The following is a 12,402-nucleotide window of genomic DNA, read 5'->3' on the forward strand; positions in this document are numbered from 1 at the left end:
CTAGTGGAGCATTTAACCACTCATGAGCCTGATATTTCCCTTAGGAGCTGAAAGAGACCAATACCAGAGCTAAAAGAGAGTGAACATTTGATTTATTTTCATCAAGTGGCAAGAACTCCAAATGAAAAAAGCCACTGTTTGTTGCCAAGGTCATATGTGATAATGTGTCAGTGTTACAAATTGAAATGTAATATTCAATCTGTAGTCTACGATGAAGTGGAAAATAAAGACAGTAGTTTTTACAGGGACTACAGTTCAATTCATTATCTGACCAGAAGGAGGTGTAGAGGTGGAAAATAACTTTTTATTTCAAACATATTTTTGTTGCAATGATACATCTCTAATATTGTACTCCAATACAAGGTCCTGACACTGACAAACTGTGTTGCAAAATGACATTTTACTTAGTGACCTGGTATTGAATGTCCTCTAATCACACTCTGATGTGGAGGAAAAGGATAAGTGTCCGGAAAAAGCACCCTGTCAGTTTACATTTTGTGTAACAGAGTTGATGTCCACAGCAGGATACATGGCAGTGGAAACTAATCCCAGGGTTAAACTACAAACTGTTGCGCTGACATGTCTTTGAAGAGAGACAAAGACATGACAAAGTGATAATAAAAGAGACTGTCATATTGCAATTTCATCCGAGAAAAAACTATTGTTGCTCCATCTAAAATACCAAGGTTATCTAGTGACAGGAGACAAGCCTGAAAAAATACAGCCTGTCTGTGACTAATATAATGCCACTTATCCAAAAATGTGTAATTCTTTAAGTATAATGAAACCATTAAGCATGAAGCATGAAAAGAGGAGAATAAGAAGTGGGATGAGAGGAATGACCCAGCTGTGTTTTTACAGAATCCTCAAGGGAAAATGGGTTTGAAGGGGCAGAATAAAAGGAAATAGCAAAGTGAGAGATGGGGCTAGTTAAGAGCAGCCACTGATCAAAGCACCGGAGTATGTGAAGAATCTGCAGACAGTCTGGGTGTTGCAGCGTCAGGTCCCCTGTTGCGTGTGTGTCAAGGAGCTTTGGTTGGCCCCTTTCTCATATGCAGGGGCCCAGCCTGCACCTTTCCACTCATTTCCTGCTGATTGCTCAGCTTCATTCCACTGATTGTGGTAAATGTTTCATAAACTATTGGAGAGTTTATGCCCGCAAGAAGGGCTTCCTTATAAAATATGTATCCCAGCAGATGTCTAGGTCTGCCTCCACTGCCACGTAACGCTCATTCAAGCCAACAGAGAATTGATCAAAAACCTATCTATGCTCACTATGAGGATACACGTTATTCAAACGCTGCCTTGCATCCAGTTGCTTTCCAAGCACATGAATGGGCTAATTGGGCCAATAATGCATACAGTAAAGATATTTTTTCTAAACATGAATAAATCAATGTTTCGGATAGTAACATTCATCAAAATATGCTTAATATGAAAGGGTGTTGCTCAAATTCATGAAAAATCTACCCTTCAGCACGGCAGATCTTTTTAGGCTGTTTTTGCTCATTGCTTTGGTTTATCAGTCCACACGTGTAGTAAGAGTAGGAGCCAATCGCATTTAACACAGAAAAAAAGTAGCTACTAGCTGGTGAGGAAAATGTAACACCTAGCAGCTACAAATATTTCTGAGCAGTTTAAAATAGAGCTGAATGGCAATTTAATATGAGACTTAAAAGCATCAGTTATTCACAAAATAACAATGTTTTAAATAACTCCTTGTGTACTCCTTTGTCTGATTAATGAGTGCGTAGCAATTGTTGGCTAATATGTGTAAGGCCATAAATTGTGACTGAATGTGTGGCAGTTACTGATTGTCTGCCCCCTACTGGCAAAAGTCAGCATGAATTCATCTGATCTGGATTTATGGCAAAATAGCATGAGTAGCTTCAATTCCATTAGTGGGCTGCACACTATGACATTCCATATGGACGTGTACAAAATATTGACATTTCCTCACTTATTGTTTAAAAATGATTCAATACCAGCTTCAATAACAACGTCAGTAATATATATGTTTTGTGTGTGTGTGTGTGTGTGTGTGTGTGTGTGTGTGTGTGTGTGTGTGTGTGTGTGTGTGTGTGTGTGTGTGTGTGTGTGTGTGTGTGTGTGTGTGTGTGTGTGTGTGTGTGGGCGTCTTGTGAGCTGGTAGATTGAGTCAACACATTTTTCATAATAAGTGCCCTTCACTCGTCAGCAGATGCCATTCTTCACAGAAAGATGAGCCGCCACCTAATCTCTTAATGAAAAAGTAGAAGGACGGTTAATAGTCTTGACAGATTCGTCAGTTATTGAATTATTTCAGCATTTAAGTCCTTCCTAACTCTTTAAACTTTAAAACACACCATGAAAAATATATTGTTGTCAACACCCTATCTACCATAGTTCACGTATTATATTATGTATAAATTGTGCTTTAGATGTATATGAAGTGTGAAAGCCATCAACACCTGGAAAGTTTCAAGCGTATGCCTAGTTGTTCTCAACAATTATTTGTTAATGCATGACTCACAAGTTCCTCTACAAGGCTGAAGAAACCTGCCCACATTGATGCTGAACAGCTGGAAGGCAGTGAAGGAGGTTTTAAGTATAAAAAGGAATGACCTTAAAGCTCAATAAACCTCTGTTCTGCGCTGATGACTCTTCTCTATTCCTCCTTTTATTTGCTCAAGGTTTTTTCTTGATATCGAAAGTCACACAAAGTGCAAAGTGAATAATAAGAGAATATAAAGCATGTCAGTGTGTCCTGATAGGATCTGACGTCACAGTTAGACCCTCTATTTTGCAATTTGCTGGCTTGAATATGGATTGTCATATTCTATCCCTCACTTTAAGCAATCATTTCTACTCTTAACATTATCTTAACCCTAACCTACAACATCCTTCCTCTGGAGGACCAAACCTATATAACACACTACAGGAGAGAGAAAAAAATGAAAAAGAATAATAGTTTCTCCATTAGCATATGAAATATGACTAGGATTACCCTGGTCCTGTTTATCAGATATTGTTAATCAAATACACTGCCTCACAGAGTCATTACTATCAATCAATGCCAGCGGCTAGCCTTAACAATACTCCATTGCGTAAGATCGGGCTGTCTGTTTAAGGCTCTTTAGATCTCCTTTAAGCCATGGCTGAACATGTTATGTATTGCCCTCTAATGTGGTCAGCCTCCAATTTACACAGTTACTCTAAGTGACTCAGTACCTCATGAGGTCAGGTTTCTGCTGATCAGAATACATGTTTCCAGTTCCATTTGTATGGGTTGATTAAAATGTAAATGCCTTTTAGTGTGACTGAGAAAAACATAAAGCTAAATGCACCTTCTGTGCGTGTGTGTCTACAAACTCATCAAGTATTAATCATGGAGGCTATTATGCACTGCTATTAACTTGGCCAGTGTTGTTGGGAGAAATGCATGATTAAAAATACATGTGGTAATGTTTGAATAAACTGAGGTAATAAGCATTCAGGCCTGTAATAAACCTCGCAACATTATATTTATGTACTCTAACTGCGTAAAATGTTATTCCACATAAAGATAGGCTTGCTATTTGGAGTGGTGAATATGCGGCGTGTCTAAACACTGTAACATGAGTGTTCATTTTATGCTTTAGCCTTTCAGATCATTTTTCTCTGCTCTGTTGTGATTGGTAAACCACTTTGAGATGTCCTGTCCCTTAGCCTATCACGTACAATGTATTGAAACGCTAGCCAATAGAAGTACGAGTGTTACAAAGTGATGACACTATGCAGCAGGAGCCTCAGTTTCAGGCAGGGAGTGTGTGGAGGGAACTTTGGGATTTTAGCCTTTTGCAGACCATTTACACGCACAAACAAATATATAGCACTCTACAGGAAATGGAAAACCTAGGGCCTCTTTAACAAAAGTGTGCCAAGTGCATCATAACTATAAACCAGACGAGCAAAAGGAGCTGAAAAGAATACCTCTGACAGTTTGCTCATTGATAGGCTTTAGGTATGTTGACCTTCGTCCCAACTCTGCACTGAAATGCAAGGCTGTCCATGGCAGAGTGGTCAGGAATGTTGAGCAGTAGAGGACCAGAGTTTCAAATACAGAAATGATAGCCAGAGGTGTGAGTGGGTGAGAACGATAATATCAGTGTTACAACAAGCTGCTAATGGACTGCAAAAATCTGTTAGTTTCAAACGTATAGGAGAAAGTGGATGAATGTAGTTTGAGATGATTGGCATTTCCTATTATAATGAAAGTAATGATGTGGAGTATTTGTCTAATAATGTTATCCATCATGTTGTGCAAGTCTTATATAAATGTTAAAATATATTACTGGGGTTTTAGACAGCAGTCAATGATGTGTTGTGAAATCTGTCTGGGGCCTGGCGTGAGTGTGCTATATTAAACCTAAGGGTGTGCTCTCATTTCTGTTTGTGTGAAAGGAGGATTTCTCCGTATGCAGAACTAAATGTTTTTTCAGTCTCAACAATCTCAGCTGCGCTCCTGAGGAAACTGCAGCCATATCCCACCTAATCATATTGTGGTCGCAGTGTGAATGTCATTAACCACTGCCAGTTTAAACTGAAATTCCAAATTGTCTGATGCAACGTGTCAAATTGAACATTACCTAAAAAAATGAATGTAAATGATCTGTTAACTGACACATGACTGCTAGCAGTGCAGTACTGATGCATACTTGTTTTTTTAACTCATGTCTGCCACCCTCCCAACACTGACCGACAAACCTGCAGCATAAAAACTGTTAGAGCAGATCTGTCATCAAAAAATAGTTTTGATGGCGTATCATCCATCATGCAGCGACGCAAGGCCACTGTGCTGCACAATCATGAATGTGTTTGCCGTGGTCCATTTCCAGTGGTGGTGAATTAATGTCAATTGTATATCATGTGCTCTACCTGGAGGTTGTAAATGCATAGGCAATGGGCTGTGCTCATTCTGCGAGGAGCAGAGGACATCATAGCCGGTCTCAGCCGTGCCATCTTCAGTAATGTGCTGGGTTATTGTGAATAAATGACTGTCCTTGGGTATGAGAAGTCATTTGGACACAGAGATACAGAGCACTGGTAAAGAAACACAAAAGCAATCACATGAATAAGTATTACATAGAGAGTATTTTCTTCCTTTTCCCTATTTTTTCCCTCACAAACAACTCAAGCATATGATTGTAATGTTCTGGCCTAACAAAGCTGAGATTGGGATTTGTTTTATTTTCCATTATCTAGCTCTTGATAACAACAAGGTAAATTATTTGTTGATTATGGTGGATGGGGAAGCACTGAGTCAATCAGTTTCCAAATGGAAACTGGATAGAACAAATACAAATTGAATAGAGAAAATCTATCTTTAGGGAAACTGCAGATAGACGCCTGATGAAATTCTCAGCGTGCTAAACAGCTTTTAGATGATTTTTAATTCTTGCAACCTTCCCAGTTGATGGCACAGGCCAATTCAGCTGATAGTAACAGCAAAGGTAAACGCTATATTGAGACCCCGTGAACCAAAATAGCTGGGGAGAATTTTCATTAAAAAGCAAGAGAAAACGAACCACTTTGCATAGACCCTGGCTATAGTCATGGTTGAAACTCCCTCACAAAGCCTTCATCACAATGCTCCACTGACTTTGATAAATTCCATCCCTCATAACTTCAACCCAATGATAGTCTGTACACACACAAACACACAGCAGAATGTAGCATATGCACAATGACGTAAGAACACAAGAGGAGGGAGAGAAAAAGAAAACGAGGCATGAATTCACTGCCCTTAGGAAGGTGAGGAAAAATGGATCCAGACTTCCTTGAACACAATTTCATTTGCGGAGAGAACCCATTTTCCTGTGGCTTTTTTACTGTCGCCCTGAGGGACCAATACTCCCTTGTGCACGATACTGTATGTTCTTTATTGTAGCTTTTTCATATCTTGTTAGTATCTGGGAGGAATGCTATTGCTCTGAAAGTGAGTATTTTTCACTATTGGGTGAAATCCTTTATTTCTTCCAAAAAGCTTGCATGCTATAACTCACGCAGCCATGCTTTGCAGCCGAAGCCAGGAGCTTCCTTGTAGGAGATTGAAGAAGAAACATCGGAATGCATGGAGAAAGATTCACCACTCTGAAAACTTGCCTTTACTGTCAAAGGAAAACACATGCACAATGACGAATGACGGAAGAAGGGAATTGTTCACATGCACACAAATGCTAAGAATGAAAAATTAGCTATTGTGCTGTTTTGCACCAAGGCGAGGTAGAAAATGGCTGTTTTTGATGAAAAATAATAAAACTCTGATTCACCAACTCCTTTGTTATGAATAAACTTCTTTCCATCTGCTATTCTGTGAAGACATGGGCCTGCTAAATTAAATCTAGCCTGTTGAGAATAAAGCTATTTTTACCAGCATCATGAGACTGAGTCAATCCAAGCTGTGGAGCTGCCTGTGAAGAGGAGAGGCAATCTTGGTTCTGAATGGGTCTGAACGCTCAATCAGCAACACAGTGCACTCCAAAGGAAATAAGGCAACCACTTCAATCCTGACATTGATTTCTTTCACTTTCCTTTCACACATTGTCTTCATGATCACAGGCAGTCACATTACTCCACATTATACTCACAGAAAGGAGTGTCTATGATATTCTGCTCTGTCATACCCATGCACTTCACACATATTTCTCGTGAATCTCAGATTGTGATGCATAGCCCAAGCTCAGTTTCAGCTTCAATATGATTATGAAGAGCTCTAATGACCTGGCACGGTTATAAAAGCTGCAATTTCAAGCCAATGTAATATTGCATCAAACCACAAGAGGGGGAGGCCCCACTTGTTTTATTCCCAATAGCTTAACGTCAGAGCAGGATGACAGGCTTAATGTAAAACGCACTACAAGAATGGCTTGCATGCTGTGCCGTCCTATTTGAGTGCAAATTTGCAGCATGGATCAAAAAGGGACATCCTGGACAAATTACATGCAGGGACACCTGACAACAGAGGCACAAATCAACGCCAGCCTGTCTCAGCCTGTTTTGATGACAGCTATAAACCCCAGAGGCTGCCAGTGATATGCTCCACTGACTGCAATCCATTATATAAATATGCTAAAATGTTACTTGCATGTCCACTATCTGCCAAAATCTCTATTTTGCAGCAGTAATTTAGATTTGTATCTCAAGTTGGGAAATAAAAGGGGCGAGGAGTTTGTGCAGTATTATGTCATGGCCAGTAGGGGGAAATACATGCATATTAAGTGAGTGAGTCAGTGCCAAGGAGCTTTTACTGCAGTGCCAGGAGCAGGAACCCTGAAAGTGTTCAGACAAACACACACACAGGTTTTATTACAAACAATATCAAGCATAGTATCAGTTTTGAATTAAATGATATATTTGAACTATATCATGACATAAAACGCATTCACTACACCACTGACACACCACACAGTGTCATTCCAGTTAAACATGATTCAGCTGTGAGTAATTGTGTCATGATGTTTTGTATATAGTATGAAATGAGTCTGATCATTATAAAAAAAAATATTTGTGCCAAGCTCTGTATTTACCGATCACAGCATCCTCCTCACCAGTAGATACCAGAGTTTGTTCAGTTGCCATGGAAATGTTAAAACTTTCCATGATGTAAGCATCTGCAAAAAAGTGAGCTTGCCCTTAGATAGCTGTTGACAAAAAAAACTCCACTGAAAAGCCTCTCGCTTGTTCATGGGGTCAGGGGCGTATTATCCCCATCACCTTATTCTTCAGTATATTGGGTAATTTAGCAGTTTGCTATTCACCTGCATTTTATTGGTTTCTGTTTCTCTATATTTAATTGTTAAATCTAATGGCATGTCTTTATGTTCTCTAAATCAAATCAAATAACGTATATTGGATTAACATACCCCAGGTCTATACCTATACTTCATGGACAATGTTGCTCTTTGTCCTTTATTTTAACAGCACAGAGAACAAGACCAGAGTACTTGAAAAGCAACCGTGAACAGAAAACCTTCACTCAGAGTGATATAAGACAACTACAGATAATGGGTTTTTGATCCGCAGCACCGTGCTGTACTCATGTTATATCCGGTGGACTAGATATCAGAAGATAACTTTGTTCCTTGTTCCACGTCTCTGCTAGGTTTCTTATTACAAAAAATGTGGACTAAATCACATTTCAAGGTGGATTAATGTCTAATCCAAAAATGATTGTCACTTGCTAGGTATAAAACATTCACCTGTGGTGTTAAACATAACATCTATTATTGCTTCCTGATCCAGGCTTAGTGTTTGACACTATCTCCATGGTGAAATCAGTGAAATCAACAGAGGATTATATTTAAGGTTGGTTGCAGAGTTGATTTGCTTGTGACCATTGGCACTGATTCAGTATCTACTGTACTTTTGTAAAGATAGGGCAGCTGAGCGATGTTCAAGATTCAAGACTTTTATTGTCATTTCTACATAGCTACAGTGTAGTTATGTCGATGAAAATCTTAGGTCCAAGGCTCCTCCAACAGTGCAACACAATACAACTGATAAAATAGTGCAAGTAAATACAATAAAATAGAATAGAAGTAGTGCCATAAGAGTCTATATACAAGTGATACACAATTTGTAAGTTGATCTAGCAACGCATTCTGTTTGACATGTTAATATTCTTTATTTCACCAGCTGACAGTTGAGCAGTTGCAGAAGACTTTCTTTGTTCAAAAGTGTGGTGTCTGCTAACTTCAGGACAGTATATTTATAAACTCATCAGATAAACCCACTTGACCACCAGCTCCATCTGCATCAGCACTTATTCAAATTATTAATCTAATTTTATGGCTGGTGGGGAAAGAATGTGCACAACCCCCGGGTTGATTGGAACGACTGTGTTGGAGCCTGTGTATTACTCATAAATATAGCAATAAAGTATGGATCAACAAAGGGGCGTGGTGGGCGGGCGGGGGGCACGTCACAGAGTTATTTGCAGACCTGCAGGCGCGTGTGCTGTATACAGATAGTGCTGAAACCCCACAGACACTGTATGAATCCCCAGACACTACAGTGAGGTGAGAGTTCTCGCTGTGGAGACGCTGAGCACTAATTCATAGAGCCCCCTGGGTCCAACACTATCAATACAGCATACATATTTCTTTTTACATCTTGGAGGTGAAAATAAGCTGTTTGAATTTTGTTTATTTCTGGAGAGCTGACTGATGCGCACTTGCACTCTTCGCACGCTCATCAAAAGACCTGCACTGGATGAACTACTTGGAGGTATTTCTGAACAAATCATTGGTGAAGCCTGAAGAGCAGAATATCTATGCCATTAAACACTTAAAATGACATAGAAAGAACAGCACTAATATAACTATGCTACGTTTGGCACTCCAGATGAAACAGGGACGGGACATGGCAGAAAGATGAATTGTGATTTTGTACTTTGATTGTAGCTTCAAGAAAAATCAATTTAAAAGATATGTAACCAAATGTTGCACACACATGACTCTGCAGTTTAACTGATGGATCTTCCACATCCAGCAAGTTTGGCAAATGTATTATAGTTTTTGAAAGGACGGGAAGGCAATCATTCACTGCCTGGTGCATGGATGGGTCTACACGAGCTAGGACATTAATAGGAGCCCAGACAGGAGAAATAAAGATAAAGAGATGAAATGGGCCTTCTCAGAAACTGTGATTAAAGAAGAGCGAATCAAAGTTCTCCATCAGTTGCCTTATTGGCACACAAGTCTTTACAGAGTGGTGTCAAGAAGAGCCAGGCAAGAGTTAAATCATAAAGACAATTTGTTACAGTAAATATCTTTCTTTAGATTGCTGCAGGCTGTTAACTTCACAACATTTTGCCCTTTTTATTTAATAGAATTACTATTAATGAATACTACTATATATAAAGGCAGGCATGGCACACAATAATATCTAACCCCACACATAACGCAAGCCACTGATTCTGTAATTAAATATATGTGCCTATCTAAATTAGATTCTGGATAACAACGTTGACTATGGTCAACATGTGCTCAACAGGATCAACAATTCCAGGAAATCTATGTTTGTGCCAGTAACAAGAGAGTATTATTCCCCTTATCACGTGTTGTACGCTGTTTGTTAGGGGGTAGTTGGGGGGATGGATAGCTAAACAAATTGTCGTACTTAAACATACCTAATGGTTTTCCAGTGTCCGTTTTTCTTATATTATCATGACCATGATTGTACCCCTGTCACAATGTTTTTGTTATGTCACGTTTTTAGTTTTGTATGTCTAGGTTTGGGTTTATTTTGCTGCTCTGTTCTCCCTGTTTCATGTTTTCCTCCTTGTTTCTTGTCTGGTCCTTCTCCCTGTGTTTTTCCTCTCTGTCGTTAGATTCCCTGTGTGTCTAATTGTCTAATTGTGTTCACCTGTTGCCTTTGTGTTTCTCCCTCCTTTACCCAGCTGTCTCTTGTTCCTTGATTACCCCTCCCTGTATTTAGTCTTGTCTCTTCCTGTGTTCCCCTGTCGGTTCATTGTTAGTTTGTCCTCCTGTCACGTCACGCTTCATGTTTATCTCTCCGGTCTTCTTCCATGTTCTCACGTCTGCATTTGGGTCCAACCTTTTCCGCGATCTTAACAGTGATCATAACAACCCCAACCATAGTTATTTAAAAGGAAACCGTATGAACATTGTTAGTAAAGGTGCACTTCCATTTGGGGATATGGAGTGCCTAACAACACACAAACTGTGAAATAAGATGACCGGGGCAGTTTTTAGCCGGGTGCCTCACAGTGGGATCCAATAAGCCATTTAGACATGGATCTCCTCACTGTGTCACAGGCAGGCTTATAACATAATTCCCCCCACTTTTTAGTGTGGATACAGTGTTTGTTCAACATGAAAGCATGCAAAAATGTTTCCAAAATAAATCACAAAATACAAGTAAAAACCTGAAAATGAGCATGTCCTCTTTAATATTACCATGACATGGAGCTCCCTAACCTTCACGGAGCAGCCATTTCAGCATCTTTGCTAAACCTAACCAATTTGTTTCTGTGCAAACACACAACTGTACCTCATAGCATTATCTTATCATACAAAATAAAGCTCTAACAACAATGACTTGACAATGACACCAATGTTTTAGATAAAGACAAATTATGTTGTAAAATGTCTGACATGTTACCTTTCCCCAGGTTTGTATGAGTCTCTAGGTTTTCCTTTTCTTTAAAAAAGTAATGACTTTTACGTGATTAAATACTACCAACAAGATATGCAATGAAAATAAGATGAGAAAAACACATCAAGTTGTAAATCTCTAGAAAATTCCATTAAGTTCTGAGATGTGATGTTTGGCCACATTTCTCCACTTGCTCAAACCAGGCCCGCTGTGATCTGCAAGGCATTGAAGCGTGCTATTTCCTCCCTTCAGTTGGCAGAAACACATGAGTATAGTCCTCTGTCATATTGTTACATAATAATATATATATTGTTTTTGCAATACATATACCAAATGCACAGCTAAAATGATAATGCCAGGAATGCCCACTAAAGATAAATGTCTAACTCAGCATATCTATGAAGGCGTTGGCTTTCATTTGATTCGCTCCCTCCAGTCATAGGAAGACAGAGGCTATGTGTTCCCTCTGCAGTCCATGATTTGTTTGCCACACATTATCAAAGCATGACTATAGATGTCAGAACTACTACGATTCAATCTTGAGCATCAGGCTTAACACAACAAGTTTTCTTCATTTTCACAACTATCTGGTCTCTTATGATTACGTTTTATATTCTTTTTTCGTATATATATTAAGTGAAACTCGGAGAAATGATAGGTGAGAATAGACAAGACAGAACACATTGGAAGAAATGACAACATTGACCCGAATATTCAGAATCCTTTATGGTTCTCTTGTTTATGCAGCGCATTGCTGAATAAAAATAGTTTTCTGAATACTAAAGAGCAGGATTATGGAAAGTTCCCAACTCAACATGACAGCCAGGTAACACCCGCATCGCACCAATTTTCCTGTCAATGTCATGCTCCATCCCTTTGAACAAAAGAGAGATTGGCTTGAACAAGAGTGGCAGCCTGCAAATCCACAAGACAGTATATAATCTCCATTTCATAACTGGTATGGCATGTTAGGCAAGACAACCCAACAATAACAAAAGCTTTCTGCAGCTCTAAATCGTATCAACAAATGGCTCATTTCCAAGTATATAAGCAAGTTATATAGCATAAACAGTATAGAACTTGCATGTGTGTACTAACTCTTAAAATTAAGAAAAAAAATTGGAACCACATTTTTTGAGATGCTTTAAGAAGAACAACAAAAAGTGTAGTGATTTGACTTTTTTGTTCTTTGAGAATTTGCAAGATGCTATCAGAACCAGAATCAGAATTCCTTTATTAGTCCTGCAGAGGGGAAATGTACAA

At 39.1% G+C, this 12,402-nt stretch overlaps 1 protein-coding gene across 1 annotated transcript in view; it reads right to left on the reverse strand.

Annotated features, from left to right (window-relative positions):
• ctnna1 (catenin (cadherin-associated protein), alpha 1) overlaps positions 1-12,402 on the reverse strand; it is a 126,171-nt gene that overhangs the window by 102,646 nt on the left and 11,123 nt on the right. The window lies entirely within an intron of this gene.

The sequence above is a fragment of the Notothenia rossii genome, assembly GCF_949606895.1.
Source record: "Notothenia rossii genome assembly, chromosome: 3".
Taxonomy (NCBI): Eukaryota; Metazoa; Chordata; class Actinopteri; order Perciformes; family Nototheniidae; genus Notothenia; species Notothenia rossii.